The 23,485-nt window shown below is 37.2% G+C and overlaps 1 protein-coding gene across 1 annotated transcript in view; it reads right to left on the bottom strand.

Annotated features, from left to right (window-relative positions):
- Positions 1-23,079, bottom strand: part of LOC128638154 (lens fiber membrane intrinsic protein) — a 42,084-nt gene extending 19,005 nt beyond the window's left edge. The window contains exon 1 of the mRNA XM_053690017.1: positions 23,004-23,079. The gene's annotated coding sequence lies outside the window, so the exon portion shown is untranslated. The remainder of the gene's footprint in view (positions 1-23,003) is intronic.
- Positions 23,080-23,485: the final 406 nt, after the last annotated feature.

Raw genomic sequence — 23,485 nt, forward strand, 5'->3', positions numbered from 1 at the left:
ATAAAGGTTAATAACTTTAGTATAGTAGCGGCAATATCAGGAGCAGCAATTTAGGGGTTCATAGATTTATTTCGGTGGCGGCGATGTTGGGGGCGGCAGATTAGGGGCTAATAACATTATGTAGGTGTCGGCGATGTCATAGACATCAATGAGGTTGCGTTACGGAGCTTTTCATTCCGCGATCGCAGGTGTTTTTTTTCTAACCCGCTCTCCCCATTGATGTCTATGGGGAAAGCGTGCACGAGCATGTCAAAACAGCGCTTGTATTTTGTGCGGTATGGAGCTCAACTCAACCATATCGCACGCACAAGCCAGATGTTTCAAAACTTGTAATGGCAGCACTATAGAGGGTGAAATAACGCAACTTTTGTTGCGTTCGTTAAATACCCTCTAACGCGCATAACTTGTAATCTACCTGATAGAGTGCTAAAGACATGTGAACACTACTGAGGTCCTATGAGCCTACGTAGGTATATTCTTCAACAAAGATACCAAAAGAACAAAACAAATTTGATAACAGTATTTATTTAAATTAAATAATAATTTGGAAAGTTGTTAAAAGTGCTATCTAAACAATGAAACTTTAATTTTGACTTTACTGTCCCTTTAATCTAACACACCCACCTAGAACAACTTTTTATCTCAAATAATTTGTTGTAAATTTTGGCTTTTGAATTTGTCAATCAGAAGCTGGTTTGCAATTTTAATTAACCAAGGACCTTCAATAGATCTGTATATGTGGAAGGAATGAAAGTTTCTATTAGTTGAGGAATTCTGGAGCAAGGCTATCACCTTTTTTGTTAAGATGAATATGGGGAACTATGTGATGTTTTCAAGCTAGAAATACAAAAGTAGATGTTGGTCTCAAATTCTTGTGATGGGGAATGGTTGCAGTGGGAAGGGTCTATGTAGGGAGGTTTTATGTTAGAGGGATCATTTGAGGTGAACTCTGGTTGTTGCCTGAGGGGCATGTAGCACATTGGCTGTAATGTCTTCTCAATCTTTAAAAAAAAGCTATAGAACTTAATGAGACAGTGAAGTCAAAATTAAACTTTCATAATTCAAATAAATTTTAAACAAGTTTCCGATTTACTTCCATTATCTTAATAATTGCAATCTTTTTATATGCACACTTTATGAGGCACCAGCACCTACTGAGCATGTGCAAGATTCACAGGATATACGTATATGCATTTTGTGATTGGCTAATGGCTGTCACATGATGTGCTTGGAAGAAAAATGTAACTAACTTTGACATTTGTTAGAGAAAAATCAACTACTCATTTGAAATTTAAACTAGGTGCCTTGGTTTTTAATATGAATTTATTGATTATGCTATTCTACTGTCTTTATTGGTCCTTTAAGGCAACCAGCAATGGCTGCTAGCAGATTGAAGACAAACACCCAAATGTGTGCTACAAATTATTTAGTAAATGAGGAGCAAAAAAGGGGGTAGCAGTTAGTCCTTATTGCCCGGCAAAAAGCCACTCAGTGGAATTACTGGCCACACTAGGCCCCTGGGCAGCCACCCTTATTTAAACAGTCTATCTATCTATCTATCTATCTATCTATCTATCTATCTATATCTATCTATCTATCTATCCATCCATCCAATCTTTCTAATCTATCTATCCATCCATCCATCCAATCTATCTAATCTATCTATCATCTATTTTTCTATCTATCATCTATCTGTCTCTCTATACAGCTATGTATTTAGACACACATATATATTATATATTTATTCACATACAAACACACAGACTTCTCTGTCTCCTTTTGTGATGATTATTTTATTTTTTATTTTTATTTTATTGATGTTAAAACATGAAAAACAATACAAAATTAACCACATATTTATCCTCAGCCCTTAGGGATGAGTTACAATAAGATTACGATCTTGGCATATAATATAGCAATCCAATCATTAACATTATAACAAGACATAACTAATAACATATATTTTAATAATTCAAGTGGGCGCAAATACCATAGCCCGGAGTTATTCTAGTTTAGCAAAATTGCCTATATGATTGTGAGTATCAAAATATAAACCTCCATTTTTTAATTTAACAGCAATTAGAAACACTGGACTAGAAAATCGCCATTTCAGTGTGAAACTAAATTTTAAAGCTTATAGGCAACGCTATATAGATTAAGCAGCATATATATTGCTAACCATCGGCTAGATTACGAGTTTTGCGTTATGAGTGAAAAAGCCTTATAACGCTGCTTTTTCACTACCGCTGCTATTACGAGTCTTGTAGGTACAGTTGTACTGCACACTTTTTTGACTGTCACGCAACGTAACTACCATACTTTTTAAAAAGTCCTTTTTTAATGGGACTTCCACAGCGCCGGTATTACGAGTTTGCCTGTCCGGCCAAAAAGTGAGCAGTACAGCCCATAACTACAAGATCCGTACCGTAAACTGAAAGTCAGTAGTTATGGGTTTTACGTTACAAAGCTGTACCATAAAACTCATAACTAAAGTGTTACAAAGTACACTAACACCCATAAACTACCTATTAACCCCTAAACCGAGGCCGTCCCGCATCGCAAACACTAAAATAAAATTATTAACCCCTAATCTGCCGCTCCGGACATTGCCGCCACTATAATAAACATAATAACCCCTAAAATGCGTACTCCCGCATCGCAAACACTAGTTAAATATTATTAACCCCTAATCTGCTGCCCCCAATGTCGCCACCACTATACTAAAGTTATTAACCCCTAAAACTCTGGCCTCCCACATCACTAACACTAAATACTGTATATATATTAACCCCTAAACCTAACCCTAAGTCTAACCCTAACCCTAACACCCCTAACTTTAATATAATTAAAATAAATCTAAATAAAATCTACTATTAATAACTAAATAATTCCTATTTAAGACTAAATACTTACCTGTAAAATAAACCCTAAGCTAGCTACAATATAACTAATAGTTACATTGTAGCTATCTTAGGTTTTATTTTTATTTTACAGGTAAGTTTGTATTTATTTTAACTAGGTAGAATAGTTACTAAATAGCTATTAACTATTTACTAGCTACCTAGTTAAAATAAACACAAATTTACCTGTAAAATAAAACCTAATCTGCCTTACACTAAAACCTAACATTGCACTAAAATTAAATAAATTGAATTAGCAAAATACATTTATCTAAATTACAGAAAATAATAAACACTAAATTACACAAAATAAAAACGAAATGATCAAATATTTAAACTAATTACACCTAATCTAATAGCCCTATCAAAAGAAGAAAGCCCCCCAAAATTAAAAAACCCTAGCCTACACTAAACTACCAATGGCCCTTAAAAGGGCTTTTTGTGGGGCATTGCCCCAAAGAAATCAGCTCTTTTACCTGTAAAATAAAAATACAAACAACCCCCCAACAGTAAAACCCACCACCACCCAACCAACCAACCCCCCCCAAATAAAAACCTATCTAAATAAACCTAAGCTCCCCATTGCCCTGAAAAGGGCATTGGATGGGCATTGCCCTTAAAAGGGCATTTAGCTCTTTTACATTGCCCAAAGTCCCTAATCTAAAAATAAAACCATCCACCCAATAAACCCTTTAAAAAAACCTAACACTAACCCCCGAAGATCCACTTACAGTTTTTGAAAACCGGACATCCATCCTCAACGAAGCAGTGAGTAGTCTTCATCCAAGCGGCAATAAGTCCTCAACGAAGCCAGGAGAAGTCTTCATCCAGGCGGGCAGAAGTCTTCATCCAGATGGCATCTTCTATCTTCATCCTTCCGACGCAGAGCAGCTCCATCTTCAAGACATCCGGCGCTGAGCATCCTCTTCTTTCAATTCCTCTTGAAGAATGAAGGTTCCTTTAAATGACGTCATCCAAGATGGCGTCCCTAGAATTCCGATTGGCTGATAGAATTCTATTAGCCAATCGGAATTAAAGGGTAAAAAATCCTACTGGCTGATGCAGTCAACCAATAGGATTGAGCTTGCATTCTATTGGTTGTTCCAATCAGCCAATAGAATGCAAGCTCAAACCTATTGGCTGATTGGATCAGCCAATAGGATTAAAGCTCAATCCTATTGGCTGATTGCATCAGCCAATAGGATTTTTTACCCTTTAATTCCGATTGGCTGATAGAATTCTATAAGCCAATCGGAATTCAAGGGACGCCATCTTGGATGACGTCATTTAAAGGAACCTTCATTCTTCAAGAGGAATCGAAAGAAGAGGATGCTCCATGCTGGATGTCTTGAAGATGGAGCCGCTCCGCGTCAGAAGGATGAAGAAAGAAGATGCTGTCTGGATGAAGACTTCTGCCCGTCTGGAGGACGACTTCTTGTTGCTTGGATGAAGACTTCTCCCGACTTTGTTGAGGACCTCTTGCCGCTTGGATGAAGACTTCTCCCAGCTTGATGAGGATGGATGTCCGGTCTTCAAAAACTGTAAGTGGATCTTCAGGGGTTAGTGTTAGGTTTTATAAAGGGATGCCTGATGAAACACTTATACTGAGAAACGCGTTGCATAGTTTCTCTATTTGTCCAAGTTTTTATTTTGGCACAAACATGAGTTGTGTATTTTACAATTTTTAAATAAATTTGTTTTTATTTTACCAACTCTAAGTGTCCATTATATCTTGGAAGCTACGCTACTATCAGGGCATGAATCCCTGACTCTAATATCCTGCTTTTACACCTCTCTGGGGTGTGCTCTGGACCTGATGTTCCCCTGTATCCTGGAGCTGTCTGTGGGACGCTGACCAGCTAGCTGGACTGCTGTAGAAATCCAGCCTGTTTCTATGGGCATGACTGATTGCCTTTACTACAAGTGAGTACCCCGTGTATACCTCTTGTCTGAAGCTCTCAAGATTCACCATTGATCTGCACCATTGGCGCCTCTATCTATTGTGTTTTATAAAGGGTTTATTGGGTGGGTTTTATTTTTAGATTAGGGATTGGGCACAGAAAAAGAGCTAAATGCCCTTTTTAGGGCAATGGGGAGCTTAGGTTTTTTAGATAGGATTTTATTTGGGGGGTTTGGTTGTGTGGGTGGTGGGTTTTACTGTTGGGGGTTGTTTGTATTTTTTTAATACAGGTAAAAGAGCTGATTTCTTTGGGGCAATGCTCCGCAAAAGGCCCTTTTAATGGCCATTGGCAGTTTAGTGTAGGCTAGAGTTTTTTTATTTTTGGGGGGGGGGGGGGCTTTTTTAATTTGATAGGGCTATTAGATTAGGTGTAATTAGTTTAAATATTTGATCATTTCTTTTTTATTTTGTGTAATTTAGTATTTATTTTTGTTGTTGTAATTTAGTTAATTGTATTTAATTAATGTAATGTATTTAATTTTAGTGTAATGTTAAGTGTTAGTGTGAGGCAGGTTAGGTTTTATTTTACAGGTAAATTTGTATTTATTTTAACTAGATAGTTAGTAAATAGTTAATAATAATAAATTCTGAGCTAGACCTCAATCCGTTTATTTTAGACTGCTAACTTTACCTATGAGTTTAATAGTAGATAAGGCTTTTTATATTTGAATTGATATAACTTCTTATATACACAATAACATTGCTTTGAGAACAGAACTAGATTAACTAGTGCATATCAAATTTAGTTTTATATATCCAACTGGAAGGGTTAATATCGATTTAACAACTATTTATAGTTGCTTAATTTTTAGCCCTTCTAGCTACTTGTCCACTCTAATATATTTGATGTTATATGCAAGGAAGGATTATCATAGCTTTTTTTCTCATTTTAGACAGTTAACTTTACCTGTGAGTTTACTCTCTATTTTTATTTTTGATAGAATAATTTGAGTGGTTCCTTTAATATTTGGAATTTATATATACACAGCAACAATAATAAGAATCATTTGATAATAGATTAACCAGGTCTTATTAGCTATAGTTCTATAAACCAAACTGGAAGGGTTAATATCGATTTAACAACTATTTATAGTTGCCTAATTTTTAGTCCTTTTAGTAATAGGTCTATCTCAAAATACTTTATGTAAAGAAGAGGAACTATTTGAAACATATACATATACCTTTTATTTATTTATTATTTTTTATATATACCTTTGCCACTTCAATATTAGATAGTGTGTACTTTTGTCAAGTAACATATTTCCATGTACTTATGATCGCTCTAACAAGAATACATATGCTATTTTGAGATTATGACAGTATGGGCAACCACAATTTCCACCTTAAAAAAATACTTGGAAAAGAGGCATAAAATTCTGACCAATAACGGACCATTTAAGCATTTATAAGGAAAGAAGTAACTATCTGAAACCATCTTGATAAAGCCATGATAAATGGCAAAACACGTTGATGGTAACTAACTAAAGACTCATGGATGTCAATCTAACAGAATTATACTACAGATTTGAAGGATTACTAAGGATTTAAAGAAGGACTACTTTCGCATTATAACTACAACACTGCGCAGAGTTAAAGATCATTACACGGAACGGATCTACTTTCTGGGGAAATTGACGTAACGTGTGACGTCACCAACTACAGAGGAGCTGCACGGACACCTGTGCCTTATCGTGAGTTAACGGACCACACTCAAAGGAAAACAGGTAGGCACGGAGAGGTGTAGCAATCCCGTAGTGCGGTAGATATACACGGTTCTCCTTATCCTTCCAAGTGACATTAGATTATCTTGGCACTTTCAAGAATAAGAGACACCATCGATAAGCATATGAAGTCCTATACCTTTATGAACTAGAAACACTCTAACTGCCACGTTATATATGGACATTGCTTTTCCAAGTTTAAACATGTATTCTCCTGTCCATTAAGCATATTTTAAGAACCAGATATACGCTTCTTTTAGCGACAATAGGCACTGTGCATTTTATTTATCTAAGAGTTTACTTAGCCATAGTTGTTTTTATGACCCGTCATATATATGTGATTTTAGAACATTTTTCTAACATTTTATTAAATCTTGTTTTATACTATACTCATAGTGGCTGTATCATCATTTTATTATTTTAAGGTTTACATATTCCTTTATAGAGATCATAGACATTCATCCTTTATTTAATATCCCCATAGCTGGCAGCGCACTTACACACATTTATATGAACTATTACTCCTTTTTTCTGCTTATGGGTGCAGAGTAGTGTATGTGCAGGGGAGGAATTTGCGCACCAACATACATTATTATTTTATTTACTAACTAGTCTACCTAGTTGAAATAAATACAAACTTAGCTGTGAAATAAAAATAAAACCTAAGCTAGATACAATATAACTATTAGTTATATTGTAGCAAGCTTAGGGTTTATTTTATAGGTAAGTATTTAGTTTTAAATAGGAATTATTAAGTTAATGATAGTAATTTTTATTTAGATTTATTTTAATTATATTAAAGTTAGGGGTGTTAGGGTTAGACTTAGGTTTAGGGGTTAATATATTTATTTAGTGTTAGTGATGTGGGAGGCCAGAAGTTTAGGGGTTAATAACTTTAGTATAGTGGCGGCGGCTACGTTGGGGGCGGCAGATTAGGGGTTAATAAATTTATGTAGGTGGCAGCAACGTTGGGGGCTCAAAACACTTAGAGTGAATACAGTCCTGGTCAACGCGTTTCGCCTCTAGGGATTTATCAAGACATGTTTTAATGTATACACTCCAGGATTTAAAAAGGCTTCCTTTCATCCTGATTGGTTTGTCAAATGTAATTAACTGTTAAGGTGGAATTCTGCAATTGTTACTTAAGGTGGAATTCTTTATCATAGTCTCTATAATCTATTCTATTTTGGTCTCACAAATTTAGTTATTTATTGTACCTTATCACATGCTTTTTATTTTGGTCTCATGACTTCAGTTTCACAAACAGTAAATTCTCAACAGAGATACTATTTCATTTCTTTTGTTACAGTGTGTAATGTACATATTTACAAAATACTTAGGTTCATAAATTTTAAAACTTACTGGACTCTGGGAAAGCAATTTGAGGGATACTATGTGTTTAACGATCTTTCCTCTTATCTTATTCTAAGGTTAGTTAGTTTAAGTCTATCTCATACAGTTTAGTTTGTTTTCATTATCTTATACTCTCCTTTTGGCTCATATCCTACATTGTTATTGGTTCTGGACCATAATTTTAAAAAGGTTCAGAATTTGTATTATTGCTTTACATTGGGTACTAGAATATGATCATGGAATGGACATATGTATCTCCTATTATTGTATCAAAAAATGAGTAAAGCTCTCAAATGATACAACATTTCTTTTTACATGAATTGCCCTCCTATTTTTTACATAAATGGTGATATATCAATTTCAGAATTCAATCCTTTTGGATGTAGTGTGTCTAGTTTATAAATTAATTCCGCTTCTAGTCTAAGTAGCTTCTTTTCCCAATCACCTCCTCTCCAATCTGGTCTAACTTTCATAATACCCCAGTATCTGAAATCTTTTAAGTTATTATTATGAAATTCTCTAAAGTGGCTGTACAGACAGGTGCCTAAATTACCCCTGCCAATACAGGACATATGTTCTCTTATTCGTTCCCTTAGAGTTCTAGTCTTTTCTCCTATGTATAATTGCATTTGCATTCAATAGCATAGATAATTCCCTTATCCTGACATCTTATTACATTTTTAATGACATATTCAAAATTATTTTATGTTGAAATGAGACTCTTTATTTTGTTACTATATTGGCATGCTCGGCATCAGAAGCAGGGGAAGAACCCTTTTAGTTTCTGGCCTCCTATGCCTACTTCATTGTCCTTTTTTTATTTTGTACTAGTTTACTTGGAGACAGAAAGTTTTTAAGATTTTTTGATTTTCTGTATATAATTTTTGGTACATCTACCACTTTCTCTCCTATCACTGGATCCGTTTGTACTAGATACCAGTGTTTTCTCAGAATTTTGGTAATTAGTTGATTATCATGGTTATAATCTGTGATAAACGGAACATTGATTAACTCATCATTGTGTGTATTTTGGTATCTATTACTCTTTTGTTTGTATATTAGCAAACTTTCTGTGACAGACCCTTCTGTCAGTACTGGAAGGGTTAACCTTGTTCAGCTTTGAGAAGCTATTTTCTAAAGACAGGTTTGCTGGCATCAGCTATAATTAAGTTTAAGTGATAAACATTCCCATTGTTCAATCACATCTAGAGAGCAGACGCCCCAGTGATAAGAAAGGATCAAGTATGTCTTGTGTTTAACTTGTTATCTGCTTAAAAGGTAATTCTATTGTATCATGTCAAAGGGCGTTTCCCCTCTATCTAATGTACAACATTCTTTCAACCCCCCATCTGGGGTCAGACCTGCATAAATACTGGGCATATGGCCCTTAATAAAGTCATTCTGTTTTAAACCTGAAAACTGGCTGGGTTGTGAGTTGTTGATCCCATATTCAGGACATTGTTCCCTGGTGATAACCCTTGGTATCCTGTTGGTACCGTAACAATTGGTGGCAAGCGACGGAATGAACCTTATCGCCCAGAAGAGCAACTACACAAGCCAGGGGAAACATAGCCAGCAGCAAACCCAAGGCTATATTAATTGCCGAGCTGATGGAGGGAGACAGAGCTCGCAGTGCTACGCCTCCAGCAGCCATGGAGGAGACCCTTTACCAGAGGGAAATGAGGACCACGCTGGAATTTTTACCCCAACCTGTACCACGGGACATGCTATCCGTGGTAATGGCAGATGTGCAGGAGTACGTGATGGCACACAGTCCGTGGAATGCATCCTCCCGAGCAGAATCCATTTCGGAAGCACTCAGCAACCCAGTAAGACCCAAAATCTCATACCATGCCTTTAAAATGTTTTGTGAGGAGAAGGATGAGATCGATGGGTATTTACAGGATTTTGAGAGACTGTGCGAGTTACATGATTTAGAGCAGTCCGTATGGGTGCCGGTGCTAGCAGGCAAGCTAGCCGGTAGGGCAGCGGAAGCGTATCACGCTGTACCCAGGGAGGACAGCAAGGATTACGCTAAAGTGAAGAGAGCGATCTTGGAAAGATATGCCATTACCCCAGAGGCATACCGGCACAAGTTTAGAGGCCTGCGCAAGCCAGAAAGAGATTCCCATGCAGAGTGGGCCCACAAGCTGGATCAAGCATCTCAGGGGTGGATACAGGCCAGCCAAGCTACCACCATGGAAGAATTGCGACAACTGATGCTGTTGGAGCAATTCTTTAACGGCTTGTCCCCAGAAGCCCAAGAATGGGTGAGAGATCGAAAACCCCTCACCTTAACCGAAGCAGCCAGATTAGCAGACCAGCATTTTGATGCCAGGAGGCACCATGGACTACTGCCTAAGACGTACGCTCGATCCACGGGACAACCCAGTCCTCTACAGCCTAACAACCCCACAGCGACACCTTTTCGCTCAGCCCCAAGGGCGGCTGCTCACCATTACCAAATGGAGCCAGCCGCTCATGAGGTGTTGAGCACCCAAGCCGAGGAACCCCTGGGAATTCTGCATGAGGTGATGTCGGTCCAGGCCACGAACTACCCTCAGAGAGCCCGGTTCAATTCGCGGGGCTACTCACAACCTATTCGGTGCTTTGGATGTAAGCAACTAGGGCACAAAAGACCAGAGTGTCCCCTAAATGCAGCGAACCAAGCACAGTCCTGGAGAAGACCCGCCGGCGGAATCCCACGTAATCCTCAGCCTGCGGCCCGCTACATAGAGGCGCCAGAATGCTGGGGCAGCCTACATGAAGCAGACCCCGTGCAAGCTGCCCACCGGAATAACCGGCAACTGGTTAAAGTGAATGGGAAGGAGGTCAGTGGTCTACGGGATACTGGTGCTACCATGACCTTGCTTCAAAAGAACTTGGTGTCTGAGAAACAGCACACTGGAGACACTGTGGCTGTGAGGATAGCAGGGGGCACTGTGTTCCGCCTATCTGTTGCCAGGGTACATTTGGATTGGGGAGTGGGCGCTAGACCTGTGAATGTGGGGGTCAAGAAGGACTTACCTGCTGATGTTCTCCTTGGAAATGACTTAGCCCCCCTGGTTTCTGCCTATGCTCCCATGGGTCCCGCTGATGTTAACCCTGTGACTACCCGTGCCCAGATCCGTGCAGCAGAGACTGACCCACCTGCTGCTAAGCCCCAGGACGCTGAGCGCAGTAAATCTCTATCTGCTATTGATACGTGGAAGTCCCGTTACAATGCGCTGATGAAGGAGAAGAGTCAAGTAGAGGATGAAATGGTCATGTTAAATAATCATGTAACAGTGCTAGCGGGAGAGAAGAGGAGTGCAGAGGAAAAAGCACGTTTAGAACAGGAATCTCTGCTAGACAAGCTGCACCGACAGACTGCAGAAAACACCAGCTTGAGAGGGGAACATGAAACATTAAAGACAAACTTAGTGACACTGGAGGAGAAGCTGACGCTGGCTCATAGTGAGGTGCAGCAACTCAAGGGCACCCTATGTCAGTATGAAGGGATTGTGGATACCTATAAAGAGCAGGTACAAAAAAAAAAACTCGTGAAGAAGCTGATGAGATTTTGAAGGACTGTTTAGCCCTAGTCTGGGCACTGAAGAAGTTGAACCCTTATTTTTACGGGCAGGAATTCTCTCTCATAACGGGAATACAGATGGATTGTCCCGGCAAACTGACATGCCTACCACCTCCTAGTCCGGTCATCCGCAGGTTGACCCCCCAAAGGGTCAAGCCGGGTCTGCCGGAGTGTTCCACAAGGGGGGAGCTATGTGACAGACCCTTCTGTCAGTACTGGAAGGGTTAACCTTGTTCAGCTTTGAGAAGCTATTTTCTAAAGACAGGTTTGCTGGCATCAGCTATAATTAAGTTTAAGTGATAAACATTCCCATTGTTCAATCACATCTAGAGAGCAGACGCCCCAGTGATAAGAAAGGATCAAGTATGTCTTGTGTTTAACTTGTTATCTGCTTAAAAGGTAATTCTATTGTATCATGTCAAAGGGCGTTTCCCCTCTATCTAATGTACAACATTCTTTCAACCCCCCATCTGGGGTCAGACCTGCATAAATACTGGGCATATGGCCCTTAATAAAGTCATTCTGTTTTAAACCTGAAAACTGGCTGGGTTGTGAGTTGTTGATCCCATATTGTAATAGTATCAATTTGAACAAGCCTCAAAAATAGATTTGTAACATTAAAGAAGCTTGATGAATTAGTTGTTAATGCTTCTTATAATGTTTTAATATTTGCCCAATAAGTGTCAGTTTATTGACTTCATAAACTGTACAATACTATCAGGGCAATTGTAAACGCAAACAGCTCAAATTAAGCAATAACGTAAATAATTGTATCCCTTGATTAGGCAGGTATAGTTCATCAAGTTATGTGAGAATAACGAATAATAATGGATTAAATAGATCTGACCTGAAAACCCAGGAGTTAGATACTTGTGTCCGTTTGCTATGAGCAGCAGCGTGGTACTCACAGGGAGAGCGGTTGTGGGCTGCAGCTGATGACGTCACCGCTACTCGCTGTGCTGTGTCTGAAGCGGCTTGCAAATCCTGTTACCTTGTAACAGCTTCAGGATGAGATGTCGAGTCTGTTGATTTCCTTGCAATAGGTGATATATTCCAGTAGTGGATTAAGGTAGTAGTGCTGCTTAAGGTAGGAATGAAAATAAGAGATATTATCAGTAACTTTTAGGAACTCTTTAAATAGAATTTTAGAGAGGCTGTTGGAGAGTGTGGAAAACTCTCAGAGACACGCTTGAACTGTGAATCCTTTCTCAATTAACCAGCAATGAGTGCTGGGGGAAGTGCTTGATATAGGAAGAACTTAAAGGGACAGATCATTAGTAAGCAGTAACCCTGACACATATTCAGGACATTGTTCCCTGGTGTTAACCCTTGGTATCCTGTTGGTACTGTAACACTTTCTCTGTCTCTCTTGTCAGTATCTGTTTTTGCCTGATCTAGTATATCTGTATTATATCCTCTATTAGTGAATTTTTGTTCCAAAACTTTTATCTGTGTTTCATAATCCCTTATATTACTACAGTTTCTTTTGATTCTAAGGTACTGTCCCTTAGGGATGTTGTTCTTCCAATTTTTCAAATGGCAGCTATTGTAATGTATGAGGTTGTTGGCATCTACCTCTTTAAAATGTGTCTTAGTTGACACAGCTGCTATATCCAAATCTAAATATGTTATATGTTCCTTACTATATGTACTGGTACATTGTATTCCTATGTCATTCTTATTCATATACTCAAGTATAATATCTAGTTCCCTTGACTCCCCCTTCCATACAAAGAATACATCAACGATGTACCTTTTATAGAGCACAAGATTCGCACCCAAGCTATGTTTAGAAAAGAAGTAATTTTCCCAATTCACCATAAAGATATTGGCATAGCTGGGTGCGAATCTTGTGCCCATAGCCGTGCCTTTCATCTGTATATAAAATTTGTCCGCAAACGCAAAATAGTTGTGATTTACAATAAATGTAATAGTGTCTATAATGAAGGTTTTCTGTTCAGTGACTAGTGTCCGGTCTTTATCAAGTTCACACTTAACAGCTCTTATACCTAATTTGTGGTTAATACTAGTATAAAGGGAAAAAAAGTCACATGTTACTAATGTGTATTGAAAATCCCATGTTAATGCTTCCAAACAATGTAACATATCTGTGGTATCCTTTAAGTAGGAGGGCAATCTTTTTACATAGTTTTGAAGAAATCCGTCAATGTATTGAGATAAGTTTGACGTTAGGGAATCGATCCCCGATATTATGGGTCTAGGGTAGGTACCCAAGGTAAATGAAAATCTCCTCCTAGAATGAACGTACCTTGTTTAAGTTTATCAATTAAAGATTAAATCTTCTGTACAAATTTCAGTTGGCCTTGATTAGGGCCATACACATTGGCAAGAGTGAATAGGGTATTATTTAATTTACAGACGAGTATGAGGTATTGTCCCTCAATATCTTGTTCTAGATGAATAGGTTGGAATAAAACATTTTTATTAATTAGAATGGCTACTCCTCTACTTTTCCCAGTGTACAAAGAGGTAAACAATGTAGGGAAATGATTACTGTAGGAACATAATTTCTGTTGTGAGGTATTTAATGTAATTTATAAGTAAACTACGTTTTGATGGTGAATTTAAACCTCTAGTGTTAAGGGAGGTAAACGTAATATTAGGAACATTGGTCATAATGTAAAAAAAGGAATTTTTAAAAAATTAATTTAATTACAACTAGTCGCTGGAGGTGTCGTATCTTAGAATTATACTACAACTAAAAATAAGAGCTACTTGCTTGTTTAAATAATATTTTTAGGTATTCAATCTAATTGTGTTTTCAGCATTCTGGTCTATAGGAATTTGTAATATGAAAGGTTCTATAGAATATATATTTTGATAAGCTTACTAAGTAAGCTCCATGGGGGTGGGGGGGTGGGGGGGGTGGATGTGCTATTTGATTAAATCAGTATAAAGTATGGGATTGGCAAAGATACATAAAGAAGCTTAAAAAGAGAAGAGAGATAGAGGGGCTCCCCCTCCATGAGACTTTTTAGAAACATATCAATTATAAATAAATGGAGAGAAGTATAGAACTTAAAGTGCCAGTAAACGTCAGAAATCAAATTGCATATCTGTATGTTACTATGTTTGCACATGATGTTTCAGGCTAAATTTATTTCCTAAACGCTATTATATTTAATGATTAATAGTTTGAAATAGCTTCTGTATTGGCCTCTTGCAATCCATGTGCGGCCGCCCCCCGCAGCTTTACAGCTCCTGGCTTCTAATTCCTTCCTAGCCCCTCAGAAAGATGTACCGCCCCTTTCCCCTTCCTGTTGAGCGCGCTCCAGTACATTGCTGTACCTTCTATTTTTAAAATAGATTATTATTTTTTATTAGGGGCTTGTTCTTTCTCTGCTCCGCACACAGCTACAGAAGTAAACAGTAAATCACATTGGCATGCACAGCAAGATTCACTGTTTACATTCTGTGTGTGTGTGCTGATGATGGAGTAATGTGCGCATGCGCAAGAAATCTGACAGGCAGGCGCCTGTATAGAGATAAAGCAGCACGCCTTCATAAATTAGAAAAGTGTGATCGGTATCCTTGTTGTTATTGGCTTCATCACCCCTGGGTGAGAAGAAGAAAAAGACAATGAACCTGGGGGCGGCCACGGGAAGCAAGCAGAGTTGTGTTTTAGAGGTAAATTTTGGGGGGTCTTATTTTGAAGATACAGCAGTCATGTTTACACTGCTGTGATTAATACAGAACACTATTTAATAATTTCTAAAAAAAAAAAAATCCATGTTTACTGGCCCTTTAATATGGGGATCGGAAGAGAGGGGAGAAAAAGTTAATTAACCAAATGATCCCTTTACACACAGATACTATGCTCAGTTCCTGGACACAATAAACATTAGATAAACACATAATATTATTTTTTGATCTAATTGTAAAATAATTTGCAGGACTAGTATTGTATACGTATATATAAGTATTATGAATGTATTATATGTGACACATAATATAGAAATCTGGTTTCCCCTTGTTGGAGTGTGAACCCTTAACAGTACTAGGAAGCTGCCAATTTTCTTGCTCAATAACTGTTATTAAACCGTATAGAGAAAAATTGCCAGCTCAGGTTATTAAATGTAAAGAGACTCAGGGAAATTGTCATGTGATATAAACTAAGGCATTATATCTGATAATTAAATATCAGCTAGATTACGAGTTTTGAGCGCTATAGGGATTTTAACGACTGCCACAAAAGCTGCGTTATTTCACCTCCCTATAGCACTGGTATTACGAGTTTTAAAAAAGCAGGCTTGTGCAGGCAAAATGGTTGCGTTTGAGCTCCATTCCGCACCGAAAACAAGCGCTGCTTTGACATGCTCGTGCACAATTTCCCCATAGAAATCAATGGGGAGACCCGGCAAAAAAAAAAAGCCTAACACCTGCGATCGCGGAATGAAAAGCTCTGTAACGCAGCCTCATTGATGTCTGAGGGGAAATAAAAAGTTATGTTTAAACCTAACACCCTAACATAAACCCCAAGTCTAAACACCCCTAATCTGCCACCCCCAACATCGCTGCCATCTATATACAGTTATTAACCCCTAATCTGCTGTCCCGACATCGCCGCCACCTACATACAGTTATTAACCGCTAATCTGCCGCTCCCGATGTTGCCGCCACTATACTAAAGTTATTAACCCCTAAACCTCTGGCCTCCCACATCACTACCACTAAATAAATCCATTAACCCCTAAACCTAACCCTAACGTAACCCTAACCCTAACGTAACCCTAAGCCTAACACCCCCTAACTTTAACATAATTAAAATACAGCTAAAATAAAGTTACAATTATTAACTAAATAATACCTATTTAAAACTAAATACATACTTACCTGTAAAATAAAACCTAAACTAGCTACAATATAACTAATAGTTATATTGTAGCTAGCTTAGGTTTTATTTTTATTTCACTTGTAAGTTTGTATTTATTTTAACTAGGTAGACTAGTTAGTAAATAGTTATTAACCCGTGAAATAAAACCTAACCTGCCTTACACTAAAACCTAACATTACAAAAAAAAATAAAGACTAAAATTACTATAATAAAAATAACTAAATTACATAAAAAACTAATACTAAATTACAAAAAATAAGAAACAAATTATCAAAAATAAAAAAGAATTACACCTAATCTAATAACCCTATCAAAATAAAAAATTACCCCCAAAATAAAAAAAACCCTAGCCTACAATAAACTACCAATGGCCCTTGTAAAAAAAAAAAATACAAACACCCCCCCAACAGTAAAACCCACCACCCCCACAACCAACCCACCCAAATAAAATAACTATCTAAAAAAAAACTATGCTCCCTATTGCCCTGAAAAGGGCATTTGTATAGCCATTGCCCTTAAAAGGGCATTTAGCTCTTTTACATGCCCAGACCCTTAATTAAAAATAAAACCCACCCAAAAAACCCTTAAAAAACCTAACACTAACCCCCGACGATCCACTTACAGTTCTTGAAGTCCCGCTTGAAGGAACCATCCAGCCGGCGAAGTCATCATCCATGCGGCAAGAAGTCTTCATCCAGGCGGCTTCTTCTATCTTCATCCAGCCGGTGAAGTCCTCATCCAGGTGGCAAGAAGTCTTCATCCATCTGGCGTGGAGCGGGTCCATCCTGAAGACATCCAGCGCAGAGCATCCTCTTCATACGGTCCAATCGTATTTGGCTGATTGGAACAGCCAAATGGATTTTAGCAGCTCTAATCCTATTGGCTGATTGAAATCTTTCAGCCAGTAGGAATGCAAGGGACGCTATCTTGAATAAAGTCACTTGCATTGAAGTTCCAGTGTATGGCGGAGACCGTATGAAGAGGATGTTCCACGCCGGATGTCTTCATGATGGACCCGCTCTGTGCTGCATGGATGAAGATAGAAGATGACATCTGGATGAAGACTTCTTGCCGCATGGATGATGACTTCGCCGGATGGATGAAGATAGAAGATGCCATCTGGATGAAAACTTCTTGCCGCATGGATGATGACTTTGCCGGCTGAATAGGTCCTTCAAGCAGGACTTTAAGAACTGTAAGTAGATCGTTAGGGGTTAGTGTTAGGTTTTTTTAAGGGTTTTTTGGGTGGGTTTTATTTTTAGTTTAGGGTCTGGACATGTAAAAGAGCAATGCCCATACAAATGCCATTTTCAGGGCAATAGGGAGCTTAGTTTTTTTTAGATAGTTATTTTATTTGGGGGGGTTGGTTGTGGGGGTGGTGGGTTTTACTTTAGGGGGGTGTTTGTATTTTTTTTTTAGGTAAAAGAGCTGTTATCTTTGGGACAATGCCCCACAAAAGACCCTTTAAGAGCTATTGGTAGTTTATTGTAGGCTAGGGTTTTTTTTATTTTGGGGGGCCTTTTTTATTTTGACTGGGCTATTCGATAAGGTGTAATTTTTTTTAAATTTTTGATCATTTGTTTCTTATTTTTCGTAATTTAGTATTTGTTTGTTTTTTTGTAATTTTTTTTATTTTTTTATTTGGTAATTAGATACTTTTTGTAATTTTTAGAGTAGTGTTAGGATTTTTTTAATGTGCAGTTTAGTTTAATTCAATTGGTAGTTTGTTTAATTGTAGACTAATAATTATCTTAGTTTAACTGTTAGTTTAAAATTAATTTATTTAATTTGACAGGTAAGTTTTAATTTAATTTAAGATAGGGAAATTGTAATTTTAATATAAAGTTAGGGAGTCGTTACGTTTAGGGGTTAATAGTTTATTTTAGTATATTTCGTTGTGGGGGGCTTGCGGTTTAGGGATTAATAGGTTTCTTATAGCGGCGGTATGGACGGACGGCAGATTAGGGGTTAATAATATTTAGATAGTGTTTTTGATGCGGGAGAGCAGCGGTTTAGGGGTTAATAACTTTATTATAGTGGCGACAATGTTGGGGAGCGGCAGATTAGGGGTTAATAAATTTATTATAGTGTTTGCGATGCGGGAGGGCCTCGGTTTAGGGGTTAATAGGTAGTTTATGGGTGTTAGTGTACTTTGTAACACTTTAGTTATGAGTTTTATGTTACAGCTTTGTAGCGTAAAACTCATAACTGCTGACTTTAGATGGTGGTATGGATCTTGTGGTTATAGAGTGCACCGCTCACTTTTTGGCCTCCCAGGCATACTCGTAATACTGGCGCTACGGGAGTCCCATTGAAAAGGAACTTTTTAAAAAGTGTGGTACTGACGTTGCGTGACAGGCTAAAAGGTGTGCGGTACACCTATACCGACAAGACTTGTAATAGCAGCGTTAGGGAAAATGAAGTGCTATGGGCCATAATGCTGCTTTTTCACTCATAACGCCAAACTCGTAATCTAGCTGTATGTAAGGTAGTCTCTAATATACAGACAGAGTTTCCATTTAATTATCTTCACATCGCGATAAACAAAAACAAACAAAAAAAAATATATGACTTTTCAAATAAATATTATTAAAATAGTAAAAACTTCTCTAGGAAAAGGAAAAAAAAGCAAAAAAAAATAACAAAACCCCAGAATACCATAAACAATATATTTTAACAGCAAACATTGAATAACTATAAAAACAACCTTTGATCTTGTGTGAAAACCTTTTGTGTGCAACCGGTTGAAAGTATATAAATGATAAATGTGATTATATTGTTTAGGACATATGGTATAAATATCTAATTCCACCTTATTGTGGTATAAGCCCCTAGTAGTGTCAGTGCTTTTAAATACATTTAACACTCATTTTAATGACCTAACACATGGCAGTAGCATCATATATAAGCTTTTTCTCTGCTAAAGTAGAAAACAATATGCTGATATCTATGCGCTTTCTGCAGGTATTTAAAAACCACATGAACTAACAGGAAATCGTTACAGTTTATCACTGCGTTACCACAGCATGATTATTAAAGGGACACTGAACCCAATTTTTTTCTTTTGTGATTCAGATAGAGCATGCCATTTTAAGGAACTTTCTAATTTACTCCTATTATCAATTTTTCTTCGTTCTTTTGCTATCTTTATTTGAAATAAAAGCCATCTAAGCTTTTTTGGGTTAAAAACTCTGGACAGCACTTTTTGATTGGTGGATGGATTTTTTCCACCAATCAGCAAGGACAACCCAGGTTGTTCACCAAAATGGGCCGGCATCTAAACTTAGATTCTTGCATTTCAAATAAAGATACCAAGAGAATAAAGAAAATTTGATAATAGGAGTAAATTAGAAAGTTGCTTAAAAAATCATGCTCTATCTGAATCACAAAAGAAAAATTTGGAGTTCAGTGTCCCTTTAAGTTAAAAGATATTTAGTTAATATTTTACTGGCATACACCTCTTCTATATGGGTGTATTTTCTTAAAAATATTTTGCTTTGCGTTGCTTAAATAAAAAATAAAAAAGTAAAGTCTTCTATTAAATTAGACTTGCAGGGGGAAATGAACTATGTTTCACCAGATCCTATGTTGTTTTATGCAGTAAAAGAAACATTACGCCCCATATTTTCTTTCCTGATTCAGACAGAGCATACGATTTAGAAAAAATGTTTTCAATTTACTTTTATTATTAAACTAGTTAGTTAGCCTACCCAGAGGGCAGTCTATGTGTTGTTAATAAAAAAATAATGATAATAATTGAAATACGGAAAAAAAAAAAAAAAATTAAAATTAAACCTAATCCCTATGAAAATTAAAAAGCCCCCCAAAATAAAAACACCCCCTAATCTAATGCTGAACTACCAATAGCCCTTAAAAGGGGCTTTTTGCAGGGCATTGCCCTAAGTTAAACAGCTCTTTTGCAGTTACAAAAAATTCTAAGTCCCCCCTAACAGTAAAACCCACAAACCCACCAAACCCCCCAAAATAAATAAACCTAACACTAAAAAACCTAAACCTGAAAAGGGCATTTGTATGGGCATTGCCCTTAAAAGGGCATTCAGTTCTTTTGCTACCCCTCCCTAATCTAAAATAAAAAAAATAAAATAAAAAAAAAAAAAAAAAACCTGTCTAAAACCCCCCAAAAATAAAAATAAAACTTTATACCTATGAAAATAAACCCCCCCTCCAAATAAAAACACCCCCTAATCTAATGCTAAACTACTAATAGCCCTTACAAGGGCTTTTTGTAGGGCATTGCTAAACAGCTCTTTTGCAGTTACCAAAAATTCTGTATGTAAGGTAGTAAAATCCACCACCCACCAAACCCCCCAAAATAAATAAACCTAACACTAAAAACCTAAAAGATCCATTGCCCTGAAAAGGGCATTTGTATGGGAATTGCCCTTAAAAGGGCATTCAGCTCTTCTGCTGCCCATCCCTAATCTAAAAAAAAAAATATATTTAAAATTACAGAAAATAAAAAAATCTAATATTACAGAAAATAAAAAAACAAAAATTATCAAATTTTAAAAAATTATACCTAATCCCTATGAAAATAAAAAAGCCCCCTCAAAATAACCCTCCCCCCCACTCTAAGAATAAACTGCCAGTAGCCCTTAAAAGGGCTTTTTGCAGGGCATTGCCCCAAGATAAACAGATCTTTTACATTAAAAAATACACAAAGTCCCCTCTAACAGTAAAACCCCCAACCCACCAAAATAAAAACCCTAAACTACCCATTGCCCTGAAAAGGGCATTTTTTTGGGCATTGCCCTTAAAAGGGCATTTAGCTCTTTTACAAAATGTCCACCCTAATCTAAATAAAAAACAAAAACAAACAAAAAATAAAAAAAAAACCTATGTCTTACCCCCAGGTTGGTACTCACCCTTCCTGAAGTCCGGAGGAGAAGGTCCTGTCCCATGCGGCGACGTCTTCTTCCAAGCGGCAACCCCTTCTTTCTTTTTCCAGGAACAATCCGTCACGGAGCGGAGCTGAAGATCGATGACCACGTAGCTGAAGACCGGCGACCTTGGAACTGAAGACCGGCGACCGCGGAGCCATGGAGCGTGGAGGATCCTCTTCGTACGATTGCCGTCGTACACTGGATAGGTAATTCAAGGTACACGATTAAATATGGCGTCCCTTGAATTCCTATTGGCTGATTTGATTCTTCAAATTCAAATCAGCCAATAGGATGAGAGCTACTGAGAACCTATTGGCTGTTCAAATCAGTCAATAGGATGAGAGCTACTAAAATTCTATTGGCTGATTTGATTAGCCAATAGAATTTCAGTAGTTCTCGTCCTATTGGCTGATTTGAACAGCCAATAGGATTTTAGTAGCTCTCATCCTATTGGCTGATTTGAATTTGAAGAATCAAATCAGCCAATAGGAATTCAAATGACACCATCTTTAATCTCGTACCTTGAATTCACTATCCAGTGTACGGCGGCGATCATACGAAGAGGATCCTCCACGCTCCTAGGTCGCCGGTCTTTACTTCCTGTCTCTCTAGCTTTCATTGAATAGTATCCAACTCATGTTATTCTTGGAGATATTTTTGACATCAAGTTAGATATGCTTTCCTGTAGAGATCGTAATGGACACTGCACAAATTTAGTTAAAAACATAAAAGGTAAAATCCTTTTAAAATGATGAATAATACATGTTGCAATGATTTCTATTTAGTATAGGTTAATGCTTAGTTCTTTTTATTACAACAACGAAACAGACTTTTTTAAGTAAGTAGCTTCTCATACTGGGTGATGATATGTCAGAGTTGAGATACAGACATATCCAGTTTTACATCTGTAGTATACTGAGGTATGCGCAAAACTACATTGTTCCAAACATTGTTGCAGACACTTCTTCCATGCACACTCCTGAGCTTCTATGAGCCTACTTAGGGTTATTCTTCCACAAAGGATATCAAGAGAACAAAACAAATTTGATAATATAAGTAATTTGGAACATTGCTTAAAATGGAATCTTCCATCTTAACTGTGAAACTTTAATTTTGACTTTACTGTCCCTTTAATCTAACATGTCTACCTAGAAGGTACATTTTATTCCCCAAATATCTCAGTATGCTCTTATGGAAAGGCGATACATTTTAACCAAGGAGATAAAGAGAAATAAGTCAGTGCGATAACAGATATAGACACTAGAGATGTTGACTGATATTTGAATCATAAAAGTTGAATTTTGTGCTGCACATATATGCCTTATGTAATTGGCTCACCAGATGTGTTCAGCTAGTTCCCACTAGTGCATTGCTGCTCAGGAACTGACTTTAACTATGTATTTAATTCATTTGCAGTTGTTAACCATATAGTTATATGCATGCAATAGTGCATTTAGATCAGCTGGCTGAAATATATTATCTATTATCTATCTATCTATCTATCTATCTATCTATCTATCTATCTATCTATCTATCTATCTATCTATCTATCTATCTATCTATCTATCTATCTCTATCTATCATCTATCTATCTATCTATCTATCTATCTATCTATCTGTATGACTGTTTGTTCTGTCTTTCTGTCTGTCTTTCTATAATGCTGTAGAATAATTATTAAAAGTCATGAAATGTGCCCATACCCCAATTAATTACACCATAAAAGAGACTATATTACCTTCTGAAGGGGAGATCTGTTAGTGCCTCTGTTTACTGAGTGATCTGGCTCCAACAGTGCAGCATTACAAGCTCTGTATGAAAGGGGTGGGCTTGTGAAATGATGTGTAGGATAGCTTATTAGAAACATCTCCGTTTTCTCTACATAAACCACAGGTATGAATATACCCTTTTCCAGTAAGCATCTGAACATTAAGAGAAAAAAAAGAAAAAAAGTAAAAAATTACTTTAAATTAAAAAAGTAAATATCTAAAGACTGTGTATTTGGAAATCATGTAAAAATAAAATAATTGATTCTGCTTTTTTATTTTAAAGGGGCAATAATCCTAAATTTCTGTTGTACATATGAGCACTAATTAAATATGTAAAGAATAATGTTTTCATGACAATTATTATGTTAACCCTTTCACTGATAAGCCTTATTTACAGCCCTGTCCTGAGCTAATTTTGAGTTTTTTTTGCTACCTACGTTTAAACAATATT

This window comes from Bombina bombina, chromosome 8 (assembly GCF_027579735.1).
Source record: "Bombina bombina isolate aBomBom1 chromosome 8, aBomBom1.pri, whole genome shotgun sequence".
NCBI lineage: Eukaryota > Metazoa > Chordata > Amphibia > Anura > Bombinatoridae > Bombina > Bombina bombina.